The 19,109-nt window shown below is 47.8% G+C and overlaps 14 non-coding genes across 14 annotated transcripts; all 14 read right to left on the bottom strand.

Annotated features, from left to right (window-relative positions):
* Window positions 1-391: 391 nt before the first annotated feature.
* LOC142677545 (U2 spliceosomal RNA) lies at window positions 392-582 on the bottom strand. The gene has a single exon (XR_012852555.1). It is a non-coding gene; the product is annotated as a U2 spliceosomal RNA (small nuclear RNA).
* Window positions 583-1,716: 1,134 nt separating this feature from the next.
* LOC142677557 (U2 spliceosomal RNA) lies at window positions 1,717-1,907 on the bottom strand. Its single transcript, XR_012852566.1, has one exon. It is a non-coding gene; the product is annotated as a U2 spliceosomal RNA (small nuclear RNA).
* A 1,278-nt stretch (window positions 1,908-3,185) lies between these two features.
* On the bottom strand, window positions 3,186-3,376 carry LOC142677423 (U2 spliceosomal RNA). Its single transcript, XR_012852445.1, has one exon. It is a non-coding gene; the product is annotated as a U2 spliceosomal RNA (small nuclear RNA).
* Window positions 3,377-4,506: 1,130 nt separating this feature from the next.
* On the bottom strand, window positions 4,507-4,697 carry LOC142677404 (U2 spliceosomal RNA). The gene has a single exon (XR_012852427.1). It is a non-coding gene; the product is annotated as a U2 spliceosomal RNA (small nuclear RNA).
* Window positions 4,698-5,835: 1,138 nt separating this feature from the next.
* LOC142677571 (U2 spliceosomal RNA) lies at window positions 5,836-6,026 on the bottom strand. The gene has a single exon (XR_012852576.1). It is a non-coding gene; the product is annotated as a U2 spliceosomal RNA (small nuclear RNA).
* Window positions 6,027-7,163: 1,137 nt separating this feature from the next.
* LOC142677453 (U2 spliceosomal RNA) lies at window positions 7,164-7,354 on the bottom strand. The gene has a single exon (XR_012852471.1). It is a non-coding gene; the product is annotated as a U2 spliceosomal RNA (small nuclear RNA).
* Window positions 7,355-8,492: 1,138 nt separating this feature from the next.
* On the bottom strand, window positions 8,493-8,683 carry LOC142677583 (U2 spliceosomal RNA). Its single transcript, XR_012852582.1, has one exon. It is a non-coding gene; the product is annotated as a U2 spliceosomal RNA (small nuclear RNA).
* Window positions 8,684-9,817: 1,134 nt separating this feature from the next.
* Window positions 9,818-10,008, bottom strand: LOC142677596 (U2 spliceosomal RNA). Its single transcript, XR_012852587.1, has one exon. It is a non-coding gene; the product is annotated as a U2 spliceosomal RNA (small nuclear RNA).
* A 1,278-nt stretch (window positions 10,009-11,286) lies between these two features.
* On the bottom strand, window positions 11,287-11,477 carry LOC142677424 (U2 spliceosomal RNA). Its single transcript, XR_012852446.1, has one exon. It is a non-coding gene; the product is annotated as a U2 spliceosomal RNA (small nuclear RNA).
* Window positions 11,478-12,607: 1,130 nt separating this feature from the next.
* LOC142677405 (U2 spliceosomal RNA) lies at window positions 12,608-12,798 on the bottom strand. Its single transcript, XR_012852428.1, has one exon. It is a non-coding gene; the product is annotated as a U2 spliceosomal RNA (small nuclear RNA).
* A 1,141-nt stretch (window positions 12,799-13,939) lies between these two features.
* LOC142677608 (U2 spliceosomal RNA) lies at window positions 13,940-14,130 on the bottom strand. Its single transcript, XR_012852596.1, has one exon. It is a non-coding gene; the product is annotated as a U2 spliceosomal RNA (small nuclear RNA).
* A 1,141-nt stretch (window positions 14,131-15,271) lies between these two features.
* LOC142677620 (U2 spliceosomal RNA) lies at window positions 15,272-15,462 on the bottom strand. The gene has a single exon (XR_012852598.1). It is a non-coding gene; the product is annotated as a U2 spliceosomal RNA (small nuclear RNA).
* A 1,141-nt stretch (window positions 15,463-16,603) lies between these two features.
* Window positions 16,604-16,794, bottom strand: LOC142677074 (U2 spliceosomal RNA). Its single transcript, XR_012852129.1, has one exon. It is a non-coding gene; the product is annotated as a U2 spliceosomal RNA (small nuclear RNA).
* A 1,139-nt stretch (window positions 16,795-17,933) lies between these two features.
* LOC142677075 (U2 spliceosomal RNA) lies at window positions 17,934-18,124 on the bottom strand. The gene has a single exon (XR_012852130.1). It is a non-coding gene; the product is annotated as a U2 spliceosomal RNA (small nuclear RNA).
* Window positions 18,125-19,109: the final 985 nt, after the last annotated feature.

Consider the following 19,109-nt stretch of genomic DNA (forward strand, 5'->3'; position numbering starts at 1 on the left):
GCGGGCGGGCTGGCTGCTTTAATGGCTGTTTGCTGTTCCCCTACTCCACTCCACTATTTGACTATGGTGCTGCATCAATCAGTGGCTGGCTCAGGTGCAGCTCTTTAACCTACCTAGGAGGGAGGGCGGAGAGAAGACAAGGAAGGTGAATGAGCTGTTCCAATGTGAAATGCCGGAAACACAGAAACACAGACGACACAAAACAAGAGGTGGCAATGTATTAATTAATTGCATTTAATAAATTAGCTCATTATCACACATGACTGTACAAATGCATTGTCCAACAGGTGTTGAAATAATGGGATTAAAAGGGGAGATCCCATCCGAAAGACAAAAACAATGGCAAACACAAAAAGCACTTTTGGAATCTGATTTTAGTAAACACATAAGGAAAGGGTGCACCGGTCCTGGAAATACTGCAATACCAGGTCAATGCGTGGAGTGGACAGAGCAAGCTCTATTTCCATCTCCCTGTTCTAAAAATCCATTTAATATATGGTCCCCAGATAGGGGACGTATCAGATATTAAACTGATAAGAACAGATACTACACTTGATCTTAGCCAAAAGGCCGAGAAGCGATAACCCGAACGTGCCGCGCGTTTTGCTTCTTTTGCTTGCACCACAATGCAGTGCTGAAAGAGGAGGAATCGACATAAAAACGCCTTCCTGGCAACGCCCAAATGCCCTCCTGCCGTGCAAACACTGGCAGCAGCAGCAGCAGCAGCAGCAGCAGTAAGTGCATGCCCACTGCCACCCCTTCTCCTTTCACACCTTGTATCAGCTTTAATCCAGTCCAGTGCTGCCTGCTGAGCAGCACTGACCAACACTGCCTGGGCCCAGGCTTTTATCTCTGAGGCCCCATTATGATGTCAGAAAGCTGGCTCTGGCTCCTGAGGTCTCCACTATGACACGTGCAAAGTTCCGTCTGAACTTTATATAAGACGGTGCGGCTCAGTCAGTCACTCAGTGTTGCCTGAGAGGGCAACACTGCAACAGCCGGCCCCCAGGCTGTCTTTTTTTTGCACAGCTAGTTGCCTCCAGGAGGCCACAAGAGGGAGACAAGGGACTGCAAAATGGAAAATAGGCATCCACCAACTTTACAGACAACTTGTTCTCCTTGCTCCTACAACCTCCATCCTTGCACAGTTTGTTATTCTTCCAGGTAACATAGTAACAAATCCAAATTGCTGCTCTCTTTGTAGGCAAGCAAGGGTTTGTTGCAACTGCAATTCTTACTTCTTCTTGAAATGTAGGGACCACAGTACATTCCATCACATCCATCTAGTGTACACAGGTAGGTCCATTGTGACGGGCGGGCGGGCGGGCGGGCGGGCGGGCTGGCTGCTTTAATGGCTGTTTGCTGTTCCCCTACTCCACTATTTGACTATGGTGCTGCATCAATCAGTGGCTGGCTCAGGTGCAGCTCTTTAACCTACCTAGGAGGGAGGGCGGAGAGAAGACAAGGAAGGTGAATGAGCTGTTCCAATGTGAAATGCCGGAAACACAGAAACACAGACGACACAAAACAAGAGGTGGCAATGTATTAATTAATTGCATTTAATAAATTAGCTCATTATCACACATGACTGTACAAATGCATTGTCCAACAGGTGTTGAAATAATGGGATTAAAAGGGGAGATCCCATCCGAAAGACAAAAACAATGGCAAACACAAAAAGCACTTTTGGAATCTGATTTTAGTAAACACATAAGGAAAGGGTGCACCGGTCCTGGAAATACTGCAATACCAGGTCAATGCGTGGAGTGGACAGAGCAAGCTCTATTTCCATCTCCCTGTTCTAAAAATCCATTTAATATATGGTCCCCAGATAGGGGACGTATCAGATATTAAACTGATAAGAACAGATACTACACTTGATCTTAGCCAAAAGGCCGAGAAGCGATAACCCGAACGGGCCGCGCGTTGACCGAGCCTGCCCAATACTGCTGTTCACCCCTTGCAGCGATTCAGCCTACTCCTAGGCAATTCCATGGGGCCCTGCAGGCTCACACACACTCACAGCTACTAAGCGGGAGGTGAATAAAGGCCGGAGAGGAAGCAAGACAGGATTTGCTTCTTTTGCTTGCACCACAATGCAGTGCTGAAAGAGGAGGAATCGACATAAAAACGCCTTCCTGGCAACGCCCAAATGCCCTCCTGCCGTGCAAACACTGGCAGCAGCAGCAGCAGCAGCAGCAGCAGCAGTAAGTGCATGCCCACTGCCACCCCTTCTCCTTTCACACCTTGTATCAGCTTTAATCCAGTCCAGTGCTGCCTGCTGAGCAGCACTGACCAACACTGCCTGGCCCAGGCTTTTATCTCTGAGGCCCCATTATGATGTCAGAAAGCTGGCTCTGGCTCCTGAGGTCTCCACTATGACACGTGCAAAGTTCCGTCTGAACTTTATATAAGACGGTGCGGCTCAGTCAGTCACTCAGTGTTGCCTGAGAGGGCAACACTGCAACAGCCGGCCCCCAGGCTGTCTTTTTTTTGCACAGCTAGTTGCCTCCAGGAGGCCACAAGAGGGAGACAAGGGACTGCAAAATGGAAAATAGGCATCCACCAACTTTACAGACAACTTGTTCTCCTTGCTCCTACAACCTCCATCCTTGCACAGTTTGTTATTCTTCCAGGTAACATAGTAACAAATCCAAATTGCTGCTCTCTTTGTAGGCAAGCAAGGGTTTGTTGCAACTGCAATTCTTACTTCTTCTTGAAATGTAGGGACCACAGTACATTCCATCACATCCATCTAGTGTACACAGGTAGGTCCATTGTGACGGGCGGGCGGGCGGGCGGGCTGGCTGCTTTAATGGCTGTTTGCTGTTCCCCTACTCCACTCCACTATTTGACTATGGTGCTGCATCAATCAGTGGCTGGCTCAGGTGCAGCTCTTTAACCTACCTAGGAGGGAGGGCGGAGAGAAGACAAGGAAGGTGAATGAGCTGTTCCAATGTGAAATGCCGGAAACACAGAAACACAGACGACACAAAATAAGAGGTGGCAATGTATTAATTAATTGCATTTAATAAATTAGCTCATTATCACACATGACTGTACAAATGCATTGTCCAACAGGTGTTGAAATAATGGGATTAAAAGGGGAGATCCCATCCGAAAGACAAAAACAATGGCAAACACAAAAAGCACTTTTGGAATCTGATTTTAGTAAACACATAAGGAAAGGGTGCACAGGTCCTGGAAATACTGCAATACCAGGTCAATGCGTGGAGTGGACAGAGCAAGCTCTATTTCCATCTCCCTGTTCTAAAAATCCATTTAATATATGGTCCCCAGATAGGGGACGTATCAGATATTAAACTGATAAGAACAGATACTACACTTGATCTTAGCCAAAAGGCCGAGAAGCGATAACCCGAACGTGCCGCGCGTTTTGCTTCTTTTGCTTGCACCACAATGCAGTGCTGAAAGAGGAGGAATCGACATAAAAACGCCTTCCTGGCAACGCCCAAATGCCCTCCTGCCGTGCAAACACTAGCAGCAGCAGCAGCAGCAGCAGCAGCAGCAGTAAGTGCATGCCCACTGCCACCCCTTCTCCTTTCACACCTTGTATCAGCTTTAATCCAGTCCAGTGCTGCCTGCTGAGCAGCACTGACCAACACTGCCTGGGCCCAGGCTTTTATCTCTGAGGCCCCATTATGATGTCAGAAAGCTGGCTCTGGCTCCTGAGGTCTCCACTATGACACGTGCAAACTTCCGTCTGAACTTTATATAAGACGGTGCGGCTCAGTCAGTCACTCAGTGTTGCCTGAGAGGGCAACACTGCAACAGCCGGCCCCCAGGCTGTCTTTTTTTTGCACAGCTAGTTGCCTCCAGGAGGCCACAAGAGGGAGACAAGGGACTGCAAAATGGAAAATAGGCATCCACCAACTTTACAGACAACTTGTTCTCCTTGCTCCTACAACCTCCATCCTTGCACAGTTTGTTATTCTTCCAGGTAACATAGTAACAAATCCAAATTGCTGCTCTCTTTGTAGGCAATCAAGGGTTTGTTGCAACTGCAATTCTTACTTCTTCTTGAAATGTAGGGACCACAGTACATTCCATCACATCCATCTAGTGTACACAGGTAGGTCCATTGTGACGGGCGGGCGGGCGGGCTGGCTGCTTTAATGGCTGTTTGCTGTTCCCCTACTCCACTCCACTATTTGACTATGGTGCTGCATCAATCAGTGGCTGGCTCAGGTGCAGCTCTTTAACCTACCTAGGAGGGAGGGCGGAGAGAAGACAAGGAAGGTGAATGAGCTGTTCCAATGTGAAATGCCGGAAACACAGAAACACAGACGACACAAAACAAGAGGTGGCAATGTATTAATTAATTGCATTTAATAAATTAGCTCATTATCACACATGACTTTACAAATGCATTGTCCAACAGGTGTTGAAATAATGGGATTAAAAGGGGAGATCCCATCCGAAAGACAAAAACAATGGCAAACACAAAAAGCACTTTTGGAATCTGATTTTAGTAAACACATAAGGAAAGGGTGCACCGGTCCTGGAAATACTGCAATACCAGGTCAATGCGTGGAGTGGACAGAGCAAGCTCTATTTCCATCTCCCTGTTCTAAAAATCCATTTAATATATGGTCCCCAGATAGGGGACGTATCAGATATTAAACTGATAAGAACAGATACTACACTTGATCTTAGCCAAAAGGCTGAGAAGCGATAACCCGAACGTGCCGCGCGTTTTGCTTCTTTTGCTTGCACCACAATGCAGTGCTGAAAGAGGAGGAATCGACATAAAAACGCCTTCCTGGCAACGCCCAAATGCCCTCCTGCCGTGCAAACACTGGCAGCAGCAGCAGCAGCAGCAGCAGCAGCAGTAAGTGCATGCCCACTGCCACCCCTTCTCCTTTCACACCTTGTATCAGCTTTAATCCAGTCCAGTGCTGCCTGCTGAGCAGCACTGACCAACACTGCCTGGGCCCAGGCTTTTATCTCTGAGGCCCCATTATGATGTCAGAAAGCTGGCTCTGGCTCCTGAGGTCTCCACTATGACACGTGCAAAGTTCCGTCTGAACTTTATATAAGACGGTGCGGCTCAGTCAGTCACTCAGTGTTGCCTGAGAGGGCAACACTGCAACAGCCGGCCCCCAGGCTGTCTTTTTTTTGCACAGCTAGTTGCCTCCAGGAGGCCACAAGAGGGAGACAAGGGACTGCAAAATGGAAAATAGGCATCCACCAACTTTACAGACAACTTGTTCTCCTTGCTCCTACAACCTCCATCCTTGCACAGTTTGTTATTCTTCCAGGTAACATAGTAACAAATCCAAATTGCTGCTCTCTTTGTAGGCAAGCAAGGGTTTGTTGCAACTGCAATTCTTACTTCTTCTTGAAATGTAGGGACCACAGTACATTCCATCACATCCATCTAGTGTACACAGGTAGGTCCATTGTGACGGGCGGGCGGGCGGGCGGGCGGGCTGGCTGCTTTAATGGCTGTTTGCTGTTCCCCTACTCCACTCCACTATTTGACTATGGTGCTGCATCAATCAGTGGCTGGCTCAGGTGCAGCTCTTTAACCTACCTAGGAGGGAGGGCGGAGAGAAGACAAGGAAGGTGAATGAGCTGTTCCAATGTGAAATGCCGGAAACACAGAAACACAGACGACACAAAACAAGAGGTGGCAATGTATTAATTAATTGCATTTAATAAATTAGCTCATTATCACACATGACTGTACAAATGCATTGTCCAACAGGTGTTGAAATAATGGGATTAAAAGGGGAGATCCCATCCGAAAGACAAAAACAATGGCAAACACAAAAAGCACTTTTGGAATCTGATTTTAGTAAACACATAAGGAAAGGGTGCACCGGTCCTGGAAATACTGCAATACCAGGTCAATGCGTGGAGTGGACAGAGCAAGCTCTATTTCCATCTCCCTGTTCTAAAAATCCATTTAATATATGGTCCCCAGATAGGGGACGTATCAGATATTAAACTGATAAGAACAGATACTACACTTGATCTTAGCCAAAAGGCCGAGAAGCGATAACCCGAACGTGCCGCGCGTTTTGCTTCTTTTGCTTGCACCACAATGCAGTGCTGAAAGAGGAGGAATCGACATAAAAACGCCTTCCTGGCAACGCCCAAATGCCCTCCTGCCGTGCAAACACTGGCAGCAGCAGCAGCAGCAGCAGCAGCAGCAGCAGTAAGTGCATGCCCACTGCCACCCCTTCTCCTTTCACACCTTGTATCAGCTTTAATCCAGTCCAGTGCTGCCTGCTGAGCAGCACTGACCAACACTGCCTGGGCCCAGGCTTTTATCTCTGAGGCCCCATTATGATGTCAGAAAGCTGGCTCTGGCTCCTGAGGTCTCCACTATGACACGTGCAAAGTTCCGTCTGAACTTTATATAAGACGGTGCGGCTCAGTCAGTCACTCAGTGTTGCCTGAGAGGGCAACACTGCAACAGCCGGCCCCCAGGCTGTCTTTTTTTTGCACAGCTAGTTGCCTCCAGGAGGCCACAAGAGGGAGACAAGGGACTGCAAAATGGAAAATAGGCATCCACCAACTTTACAGACAACTTGTTCTCCTTGCTCCTACAACCTCCATCCTTGCACAGTTTGTTATTCTTCCAGGTAACATAGTAACAAATCCAAATTGCTGCTCTCTTTGTAGGCAAGCAAGGGTTTGTTGCAACTGCAATTCTTACTTCTTCTTGAAATGTAGGGACCACAGTACATTCCATCACATCCATCTAGTGTACACAGGTAGGTCCATTGTGACGGGCGGGCGGGCGGGCGGGCTGGCTGCTTTAATGGCTGTTTGCTGTTCCCCTACTCCACTCCACTATTTGACTATGGTGCTGCATCAATCAGTGGCTGGCTCAGGTGCAGCTCTTTAACCTACCTAGGAGGGAGGGCGGAGAGAAGACAAGGAAGGTGAATGAGCTGTTCCAATGTGAAATGCCGGAAACACAGAAACACAGACGACACAAAATAAGAGGTGGCAATGTATTAATTAATTGCATTTAATAAATTAGCTCATTATCACACATGACTGTACAAATGCATTGTCCAACAGGTGTTGAAATAATGGGATTAAAAGGGGAGATCCCATCCGAAAGACAAAAACAATGGCAAACACAAAAAGCACTTTTGAAATCTGATTTTAGTAAACACATAAGGAAAGGGTGCACAGGTCCTGGAAATACTGCAATACCAGGTCAATGCGTGGAGTGGACAGAGCAAGCTCTATTTCCATCTCCCTGTTCTAAAAATCCATTTAATATATGGTCCCCAGATAGGGGACGTATCAGATATTAAACTGATAAGAACAGATACTACACTTGATCTTAGCCAAAAGGCTGAGAAGCGATAACCCGAACGTGCCGCGCGTTTTGCTTCTTTTGCTTGCACCACAATGCAGTGCTGAAAGAGGAGGAATCGACATAAAAACGCCTTCCTGGCAACGCCCAAATGCCCTCCTGCCGTGCAAACACTGGCAGCAGCAGCAGCAGCAGCAGCAGCAGCAGTAAGTGCATGCCCACTGCCACCCCTTCTCCTTTCACACCTTGTATCAGCTTTAATCCAGTCCAGTGCTGCCTGCTGAGCAGCACTGACCAACACTGCCTGGGCCCAGGCTTTTATCTCTGAGGCCCCATTATGATGTCAGAAAGCTGGCTCTGGCTCCTGAGGTCTCCACTATGACACGTGCAAAGTTCCGTCTGAACTTTATATAAGACGGTGCGGCTCAGTCAGTCACTCAGTGTTGCCTGAGAGGGCAACACTGCAACAGCCGGCCCCCAGGCTGTCTTTTTTTTGCACAGCTAGTTGCCTCCAGGAGGCCACAAGAGGGAGACAAGGGACTGCAAAATGGAAAATAGGCATCCACCAACTTTACAGACAACTTGTTCTCCTTGCTCCTACAACCTCCATCCTTGCACAGTTTGTTATTCTTCCAGGTAACATAGTAACAAATCCAAATTGCTGCTCTCTTTGTAGGCAAGCAAGGGTTTGTTGCAACTGCAATTCTTACTTCTTCTTGAAATGTAGGGACCACAGTACATTCCATCACATCCATCTAGTGTACACAGGTAGGTCCATTGTGACGGGCGGGCGGGCGGGCGGGCGGGCTGGCTGCTTTAATGGCTGTTTGCTGTTCCCCTACTCCACTCCACTATTTGACTATGGTGCTGCATCAATCAGTGGCTGGCTCAGGTGCAGCTCTTTAACCTACCTAGGAGGGAGGGCGGAGAGAAGACAAGGAAGGTGAATGAGCTGTTCCAATGTGAAATGCCGGAAACACAGAAACACAGACGACACAAAACAAGAGGTGGCAATGTATTAATTAATTGCATTTAATAAATTAGCTCATTATCACACATGACTGTACAAATGCATTGTCCAACAGGTGTTGAAATAATGGGATTAAAAGGGGAGATCCCATCCGAAAGACAAAAACAATGGCAAACACAAAAAGCACTTTTGGAATCTGATTTTAGTAAACACATAAGGAAAGGGTGCACCGGTCCTGGAAATACTGCAATACCAGGTCAATGCGTGGAGTGGACAGAGCAAGCTCTATTTCCATCTCCCTGTTCTAAAAATCCATTTAATATATGGTCCCCAGATAGGGGACGTATCAGATATTAAACTGATAAGAACAGATACTACACTTGATCTTAGCCAAAAGGCCGAGAAGCGATAACCCGAACGTGCCGCGCGTTTTGCTTCTTTTGCTTGCACCACAATGCAGTGCTGAAAGAGGAGGAATCGACATAAAAACGCCTTCCTGGCAACGCCCAAATGCCCTCCTGCCGTGCAAACACTGGCAGCAGCAGCAGCAGCAGCAGCAGCAGTAAGTGCATGCCCACTGCCACCCCTTCTCCTTTCACACCTTGTATCAGCTTTAATCCAGTCCAGTGCTGCCTGCTGAGCAGCACTGACCAACACTGCCTGGGCCCAGGCTTTTATCTCTGAGGCCCCATTATGATGTCAGAAAGCTGGCTCTGGCTCCTGAGGTCTCCACTATGACACGTGCAAAGTTCCGTCTGAACTTTATATAAGACGGTGCGGCTCAGTCAGTCACTCAGTGTTGCCTGAGAGGGCAACACTGCAACAGCCGGCCCCCAGGCTGTCTTTTTTTTGCACAGCTAGTTGCCTCCAGGAGGCCACAAGAGGGAGACAAGGGACTGCAAAATGGAAAATAGGCATCCACCAACTTTACAGACAACTTGTTCTCCTTGCTCCTACAACCTCCATCCTTGCACAGTTTGTTATTCTTCCAGGTAACATAGTAACAAATCCAAATTGCTGCTCTCTTTGTAGGCAAGCAAGGGTTTGTTGCAACTGCAATTCTTACTTCTTCTTGAAATGTAGGGACCACAGTACATTCCATCACATCCATCTAGTGTACACAGGTAGGTCCATTGTGACGGGCGGGCGGGCGGGCGGGCGGGCGGGCTGGCTGCTTTAATGGCTGTTTGCTGTTCCCCTACTCCACTATTTGACTATGGTGCTGCATCAATCAGTGGCTGGCTCAGGTGCAGCTCTTTAACCTACCTAGGAGGGAGGGCGGAGAGAAGACAAGGAAGGTGAATGAGCTGTTCCAATGTGAAATGCCGGAAACACAGAAACACAGACGACACAAAACAAGAGGTGGCAATGTATTAATTAATTGCATTTAATAAATTAGCTCATTATCACACATGACTGTACAAATGCATTGTCCAACAGGTGTTGAAATAATGGGATTAAAAGGGGAGATCCCATCCGAAAGACAAAAACAATGGCAAACACAAAAAGCACTTTTGGAATCTGATTTTAGTAAACACATAAGGAAAGGGTGCACCGGTCCTGGAAATACTGCAATACCAGGTCAATGCGTGGAGTGGACAGAGCAAGCTCTATTTCCATCTCCCTGTTCTAAAAATCCATTTAATATATGGTCCCCAGATAGGGGACGTATCAGATATTAAACTGATAAGAACAGATACTACACTTGATCTTAGCCAAAAGGCCGAGAAGCGATAACCCGAACGGGCCGCGCGTTGACCGAGCCTGCCCAATACTGCTGTTCACCCCTTGCAGCGATTCAGCCTACTCCTAGGCAATTCCATGGGGCCCTGCAGGCTCACACACACTCACAGCTACTAAGCGGGAGGTGAATAAAGGCCGGAGAGGAAGCAAGACAGGATTTGCTTCTTTTGCTTGCACCACAATGCAGTGCTGAAAGAGGAGGAATCGACATAAAAACGCCTTCCTGGCAACGCCCAAATGCCCTCCTGCCGTGCAAACACTGGCAGCAGCAGCAGCAGCAGCAGCAGCAGCAGTAAGTGCATGCCCACTGCCACCCCTTCTCCTTTCACACCTTGTATCAGCTTTAATCCAGTCCAGTGCTGCCTGCTGAGCAGCACTGACCAACACTGCCTGGCCCAGGCTTTTATCTCTGAGGCCCCATTATGATGTCAGAAAGCTGGCTCTGGCTCCTGAGGTCTCCACTATGACACGTGCAAAGTTCCGTCTGAACTTTATATAAGACGGTGCGGCTCAGTCAGTCACTCAGTGTTGCCTGAGAGGGCAACACTGCAACAGCCGGCCCCCAGGCTGTCTTTTTTTTGCACAGCTAGTTGCCTCCAGGAGGCCACAAGAGGGAGACAAGGGACTGCAAAATGGAAAATAGGCATCCACCAACTTTACAGACAACTTGTTCTCCTTGCTCCTACAACCTCCATCCTTGCACAGTTTGTTATTCTTCCAGGTAACATAGTAACAAATCCAAATTGCTGCTCTCTTTGTAGGCAAGCAAGGGTTTGTTGCAACTGCAATTCTTACTTCTTCTTGAAATGTAGGGACCACAGTACATTCCATCACATCCATCTAGTGTACACAGGTAGGTCCATTGTGACGGGCGGGCGGGCGGGCGGGCTGGCTGCTTTAATGGCTGTTTGCTGTTCCCCTACTCCACTCCACTATTTGACTATGGTGCTGCATCAATCAGTGGCTGGCTCAGGTGCAGCTCTTTAACCTACCTAGGAGGGAGGGCGGAGAGAAGACAAGGAAGGTGAATGAGCTGTTCCAATGTGAAATGCCGGAAACACAGAAACACAGACGACACAAAATAAGAGGTGGCAATGTATTAATTAATTGCATTTAATAAATTAGCTCATTATCACACATGACTGTACAAATGCATTGTCCAACAGGTGTTGAAATAATGGGATTAAAAGGGGAGATCCCATCCGAAAGACAAAAACAATGGCAAACACAAAAAGCACTTTTGGAATCTGATTTTAGTAAACACATAAGGAAAGGGTGCACAGGTCCTGGAAATACTGCAATACCAGGTCAATGCGTGGAGTGGACAGAGCAAGCTCTATTTCCATCTCCCTGTTCTAAAAATCCATTTAATATATGGTCCCCAGATAGGGGACGTATCAGATATTAAACTGATAAGAACAGATACTACACTTGATCTTAGCCAAAAGGCCGAGAAGCGATAACCCGAACGTGCCGCGCGTTTTGCTTCTTTTGCTTGCACCACAATGCAGTGCTGAAAGAGGAGGAATCGACATAAAAACGCCTTCCTGGCAACGCCCAAATGCCCTCCTGCCGTGCAAACACTAGCAGCAGCAGCAGCAGCAGCAGCAGCAGCAGTAAGTGCATGCCCACTGCCACCCCTTCTCCTTTCACACCTTGTATCAGCTTTAATCCAGTCCAGTGCTGCCTGCTGAGCAGCACTGACCAACACTGCCTGGGCCCAGGCTTTTATCTCTGAGGCCCCATTATGATGTCAGAAAGCTGGCTCTGGCTCCTGAGGTCTCCACTATGACACGTGCAAACTTCCGTCTGAACTTTATATAAGACGGTGCGGCTCAGTCAGTCACTCAGTGTTGCCTGAGAGGGCAACACTGCAACAGCCGGCCCCCAGGCTGTCTTTTTTTTGCACAGCTAGTTGCCTCCAGGAGGCCACAAGAGGGAGACAAGGGACTGCAAAATGGAAAATAGGCATCCACCAACTTTACAGACAACTTGTTCTCCTTGCTCCTACAACCTCCATCCTTGCACAGTTTGTTATTCTTCCAGGTAACATAGTAACAAATCCAAATTGCTGCTCTCTTTGTAGGCAATCAAGGGTTTGTTGCAACTGCAATTCTTACTTCTTCTTGAAATGTAGGGACCACAGTACATTCCATCACATCCATCTAGTGTACACAGGTAGGTCCATTGTGACGGGCGGGCGGGCGGGCTGGCTGCTTTAATGGCTGTTTGCTGTTCCCCTACTCCACTCCACTATTTGACTATGGTGCTGCATCAATCAGTGGCTGGCTCAGGTGCAGCTCTTTAACCTACCTAGGAGGGAGGGCGGAGAGAAGACAAGGAAGGTGAATGAGCTGTTCCAATGTGAAATGCCGGAAACACAGAAACACAGACGACACAAAACAAGAGGTGGCAATGTATTAATTAATTGCATTTAATAAATTAGCTCATTATCACACATGACTTTACAAATGCATTGTCCAACAGGTGTTGAAATAATGGGATTAAAAGGGGAGATCCCATCCGAAAGACAAAAACAATGGCAAACACAAAAAGCACTTTTGGAATCTGATTTTAGTAAACACATAAGGAAAGGGTGCACCGGTCCTGGAAATACTGCAATACCAGGTCAATGCGTGGAGTGGACAGAGCAAGCTCTATTTCCATCTCCCTGTTCTAAAAATCCATTTAATATATGGTCCCCAGATAGGGGACGTATCAGATATTAAACTGATAAGAACAGATACTACACTTGATCTTAGCCAAAAGGCTGAGAAGCGATAACCCGAACGTGCCGCGCGTTTTGCTTCTTTTGCTTGCACCACAATGCAGTGCTGAAAGAGGAGGAATCGACATAAAAACGCCTTCCTGGCAACGCCCAAATGCCCTCCTGCCGTGCAAACACTGGCAGCAGCAGCAGCAGCAGCAGCAGCAGCAGCAGTAAGTGCATGCCCACTGCCACCCCTTCTCCTTTCACACCTTGTATCAGCTTTAATCCAGTCCAGTGCTGCCTGCTGAGCAGCACTGACCAACACTGCCTGGGCCCAGGCTTTTATCTCTGAGGCCCCATTATGATGTCAGAAAGCTGGCTCTGGCTCCTGAGGTCTCCACTATGACACGTGCAAAGTTCCGTCTGAACTTTATATAAGACGGTGCGGCTCAGTCAGTCACTCAGTGTTGCCTGAGAGGGCAACACTGCAACAGCCGGCCCCCAGGCTGTCTTTTTTTTGCACAGCTAGTTGCCTCCAGGAGGCCACAAGAGGGAGACAAGGGACTGCAAAATGGAAAATAGGCATCCACCAACTTTACAGACAACTTGTTCTCCTTGCTCCTACAACCTCCATCCTTGCACAGTTTGTTATTCTTCCAGGTAACATAGTAACAAATCCAAATTGCTGCTCTCTTTGTAGGCAAGCAAGGGTTTGTTGCAACTGCAATTCTTACTTCTTCTTGAAATGTAGGGACCACAGTACATTCCATCACATCCATCTAGTGTACACAGGTAGGTCCATTGTGACGGGCGGGCGGGCGGGCGGGCGGGCTGGCTGCTTTAATGGCTGTTTGCTGTTCCCCTACTCCACTCCACTATTTGACTATGGTGCTGCATCAATCAGTGGCTGGCTCAGGTGCAGCTCTTTAACCTACCTAGGAGGGAGGGCGGAGAGAAGACAAGGAAGGTGAATGAGCTGTTCCAATGTGAAATGCCGGAAACACAGAAACACAGACGACACAAAACAAGAGGTGGCAATGTATTAATTAATTGCATTTAATAAATTAGCTCATTATCACACATGACTGTACAAATGCATTGTCCAACAGGTGTTGAAATAATGGGATTAAAAGGGGAGATCCCATCCGAAAGACAAAAACAATGGCAAACACAAAAAGCACTTTTGGAATCTGATTTTAGTAAACACATAAGGAAAGGGTGCACCGGTCCTGGAAATACTGCAATACCAGGTCAATGCGTGGAGTGGACAGAGCAAGCTCTATTTCCATCTCCCTGTTCTAAAAATCCATTTAATATATGGTCCCCAGATAGGGGACGTATCAGATATTAAACTGATAAGAACAGATACTACACTTGATCTTAGCCAAAAGGCCGAGAAGCGATAACCCGAACGTGCCGCGCGTTTTGCTTCTTTTGCTTGCACCACAATGCAGTGCTGAAAGAGGAGGAATCGACATAAAAACGCCTTCCTGGCAACGCCCAAATGCCCTCCTGCCGTGCAAACACTGGCAGCAGCAGCAGCAGCAGCAGCAGCAGCAGCAGTAAGTGCATGCCCACTGCCACCCCTTCTCCTTTCACACCTTGTATCAGCTTTAATCCAGTCCAGTGCTGCCTGCTGAGCAGCACTGACCAACACTGCCTGGGCCCAGGCTTTTATCTCTGAGGCCCCATTATGATGTCAGAAAGCTGGCTCTGGCTCCTGAGGTCTCCACTATGACACGTGCAAAGTTCCGTCTGAACTTTATATAAGACGGTGCGGCTCAGTCAGTCACTCAGTGTTGCCTGAGAGGGCAACACTGCAACAGCCGGCCCCCAGGCTGTCTTTTTTTTGCACAGCTAGTTGCCTCCAGGAGGCCACAAGAGGGAGACAAGGGACTGCAAAATGGAAAATAGGCATCCACCAACTTTACAGACAACTTGTTCTCCTTGCTCCTACAACCTCCATCCTTGCACAGTTTGTTATTCTTCCAGGTAACATAGTAACAAATCCAAATTGCTGCTCTCTTTGTAGGCAAGCAAGGGTTTGTTGCAACTGCAATTCTTACTTCTTCTTGAAATGTAGGGACCACAGTACATTCCATCACATCCATCTAGTGTACACAGGTAGGTCCATTGTGACGGGCGGGCGGGCGGGCGGGCGGGCTGGCTGCTTTAATGGCTGTTTGCTGTTCCCCTACTCCACTCCACTATTTGACTATGGTGCTGCATCAATCAGTGGCTGGCTCAGGTGCAGCTCTTTAACCTACCTAGGAGGGAGGGCGGAGAGAAGACAAGGAAGGTGAATGAGCTGTTCCAATGTGAAATGCCGGAAACACAGAAACACAGACGACACAAAACAAGAGGTGGCAATGTATTAATTAATTGCATTTAATAAATTAGCTCATTATCACACATGACTGTACAAATGCATTGTCCAACAGGTGTTGAAATAATGGGATTAAAAGGGGAGATCCCATCCGAAAGACAAAAACAATGGCAAACACAAAAAGCACTTTTGGAATCTGATTTTAGTAAACACATAAGGAAAGGGTGCACCGGTCCTGGAAATACTGCAATACCAGGTCAATGCGTGGAGTGGACAGAGCAAGCTCTATTTCCATCTCCCTGTTCTAAAAATCCATTTAATATATGGTCCCCAGATAGGGGACGTATCAGATATTAAACTGATAAGAACAGATACTACACTTGATCTTAGCCAAAAGGCCGAGAAGCGATAACCCGAACGTGCCGCGCGTTTTGCTTCTTTTGCTTGCACCACAATGCAGTGCTGAAAGAGGAGGAATCGACATAAAAACGCCTTCCTGGCAACGCCCAAATGCCCTCCTGCCGTGCAAACACTGGCAGCAGCAGCAGCAGCAGCAGCAGCAGCAGCAGTAAGTGCATGCCCACTGCCACCCCTTCTCCTTTCACACCTTGTATCAGCTTTAATCCAGTCCAGTGCTGCCTGCTGAGCAGCACTGACCAACACTGCCTGGGCCCAGGCTTTTATCTCTGAGGCCCCATTATGATGTCAGAAAGCTGGCTCTGGCTCCTGAGGTCTCCACTATGACACGTGCAAAGTTCCGTCTGAACTTTATATAAGACGGTGCGGCTCAGTCAGTCACTCAGTGTTGCCTGAGAGGGCAACACTGCAACAGCCGGCCCCCAGGCTGTCTTTTTTTTGCACAGCTAGTTGCCTCCAGGAGGCCACAAGAGGGAGACAAGGGACTGCAAAATGGAAAATAGGCATCCACCAACTTTACAGACAACTTGTTCTCCTTGCTCCTACAACCTCCATCCTTGCACAGTTTGTTATTCTTCCAGGTAACATAGTAACAAATCCAAATTGCTGCTCTCTTTGTAGGCAAGCAAGGGTTTGTTGCAACTGCAATTCTTACTTCTTCTTGAAATGTAGGGACCACAGTACATTCCATCACATCCATCTAGTGTACACAGGTAGGTCCATTGTGACGGGCGGGCGGGCGGGCGGGCGGGCTGGCTGCTTTAATGGCTGTTTGCTGTTCCCCTACTCCACTCCACTATTTGACTATGGTGCTGCATCAATCAGTGGCTGGCTCAGGTGCAGCTCTTTAACCTACCTAGGAGGGAGGGCGGAGAGAAGACAAGGAAGGTGAATGAGCTGTTCCAATGTGAAATGCCGGAAACACAGAAACACAGACGACACAAAACAAGAGGTGGCAATGTATTAATTAATTGCATTTAATAAATTAGCTCATTATCACACATGACTGTACAAATGCATTGTCCAACAGGTGTTGAAATAATGGGATTAAAAGGGGAGATCCCATCCGAAAGACAAAAACAATGGCAAACACAAAAAGCACTTTTGGAATCTGATTTTAGTAAACACATAAGGAAAGGGTGCACCGGTCCTGGAAATACTGCAATACCAGGTCAATGCGTGGAGTGGACAGAGCAAGCTCTATTTCCATCTCCCTGTTCTAAAAATCCATTTAATATATGGTCCCCAGATAGGGGACGTATCAGATATTAAACTGATAAGAACAGATACTACACTTGATCTTAGCCAAAAGGCCGAGAAGCGATAACCCGAACGTGCCGCGCGTTTTGCTTCTTTTGCTTGCACCACAATGCAGTGCTGAAAGAGGAGGAATCGACATAAAAACGCCTTCCTGGCAACGCCCAAATGCCCTCCTGCCGTGCAAACACTGGCAGCAGCAGCAGCAGCAGCAGCAGCAGCAGCAGCAGTAAGTGCATGCCCACTGCCACCCCTTCTCCTTTCACACCTTGTATCAGCTTTAATCCAGTCCAGTGCTGCCTGCTGAGCAGCACTGACCAACACTGCCTGGGCCCAGGCTTTTATCTCTGAGGCCCCATTATGATGTCAGAAAGCTGGCTCTGGCTCCTGAGGTCTCCACTATGACACGTGCAAAGTTCCGTCTGAACTTTATATAAGACGGTGCGGCTCAGTCAGTCACTCAGTGTTGCCTGAGAGGGCAACACTACAACAGCCGGCCCCCAGGCTGTCTTTTTTTTGCACAGCTAGTTGCCTCCAGGAGGCCACAAGAGGGAGACAAGGGACTGCAAAATGGAAAATAGGCATCCACCAACTTTACAGACAACTTGTTCTCCTTGCTCCTACAACCTCCATCCTTGCACAGTTTGTTATTCTTCCAGGTAACATAGTAACAAATCCAAATTGCTGCTCTCTTTGTAGGCAAGCAAGGGTTTGTTGCAACTGCAATTCTTACTTCTTCTTGAAATGTAGGGACCACAGTACATTCCATCACATCCATCTAGTGTACACAGGTAGGTCCATTGTGACGGGCGGGCGGGCGGGCGGGCGGGCTGGCTGCTTTAATGGCTGTTTGCTGTTCCCCTACTCCACTATTTGACTATGGTGCTGCATCAATCAGTGGCTGGCTCAGGTGCAGCTCTTTAACCTACCTAGGAGGGAGGGCGGAGAGAAGACAAGGAAGGTGAATGAGCTGTTCCAATGTGAAATGCCGGAAACACAGAAACACAGACGACACAAAACAAGAGGTGGCAATGTATTAATTAATTGCATTTAATAAATTAGCTCATTATCACACATGACTGTACAAATGCATTGTCCAACAGGTGTTGAAATAATGGGATTAAAAGGGGAGATCCCATCCGAAAGACAAAAACAATGGCAAACACAAAAAGCACTTTTGGAATCTGATTTTAGTAAACACATAAGGAAAGGGTGCACCGGTCCTGGAAATACTGCAATACCAGGTCAATGCGTGGAGTGGACAGAGCAAGCTCTATTTCCATCTCCCTGTTCTAAAAATCCATTTAATATATGGTCCCCAGATAGGGGACGTATCAGATATTAAACTGATAAGAACAGATACTACACTTGATCTTAGCCAAAAGGCCGAGAAGCGATAACCCGAACGTGCCGCGCGTTTTGCTTCTTTTGCTTGCACCACAATGCAGTGCTGAAAGAGGAGGAATCGACATAAAAACGCCTTCCTGGCAACGCCCAAATGCCCTCCTGCCGTGCAAACACTGGCAGCAGCAACAGCAGCAGCAGCAGCAGTAAGTGCATGCCCACTGCCACCCCTTCTCCTTTCACACCTTGTATCAGCTTTAATCCAGTCCAGTGCTGCCTGCTGAGCAGCACTGACCAACACTGCCTGGGCCCAGGCTTTTATCTCTGAGGCCCCATTATGATGTCAGAAAGCTGGCTCTGGCTCCTGAGGTCTCCACTATGACACGTGCAAAGTTCCGTCTGAACTTTATATAAGACGGTGCGGCTCAGTCAGTCACTCAGTGTTGCCTGAGAGGGCAACACTGCAACAGCCGGCCCCCAGGCTGTCTTTTTTTTGCACAGCTAGTTGCCTCCAGGAGGCCACAAGAGGGAGACAAGGGACTGCAAAATGGAAAATAGGCATCCACCAACTTTACAGACAACTTGTTCTCCTTGCTCCTACAACCTCCATCCTTGCACAGTTTGTTATTCTTCCAGGTAACATAGTAACAAATCCAAATTGCTGCTCTCTTTGTAGGCAAGCAAGGGTTTGTTGCAACTGCAATTCTTACTTCTTCTTGAAATGTAGGGACCACAGTACATTCCATCACATCCATCTAGTGTACACAGGTAGGTCCATTGTGACGGGCGGGCGGGCGGGCTGCTTTAATGGCTGTTTGCTGTTCCCCTACTCCACTCCACTATTTGACTATGGTGCTGCATCAATCAGTGGCTGGCTCAGGTGCAGCTCTTTAACCTACCTAGGAGGGAGGGCGGAGAGAAGACAAGGAAGGTGAATGAGCTGTTCCAATGTGAAATGCCGGAAACACAGAAACACAGACGACACAAAACAAGAGGTGGCAATGTATTAATTAATTGCATTTAATAAATTAGCTCATTA

This window comes from Rhinoderma darwinii (genome assembly GCF_050947455.1).
Source record: "Rhinoderma darwinii isolate aRhiDar2 chromosome 2 unlocalized genomic scaffold, aRhiDar2.hap1 SUPER_2_unloc_31, whole genome shotgun sequence".
NCBI classification, from domain to species: domain Eukaryota; kingdom Metazoa; phylum Chordata; class Amphibia; order Anura; family Rhinodermatidae; genus Rhinoderma; species Rhinoderma darwinii.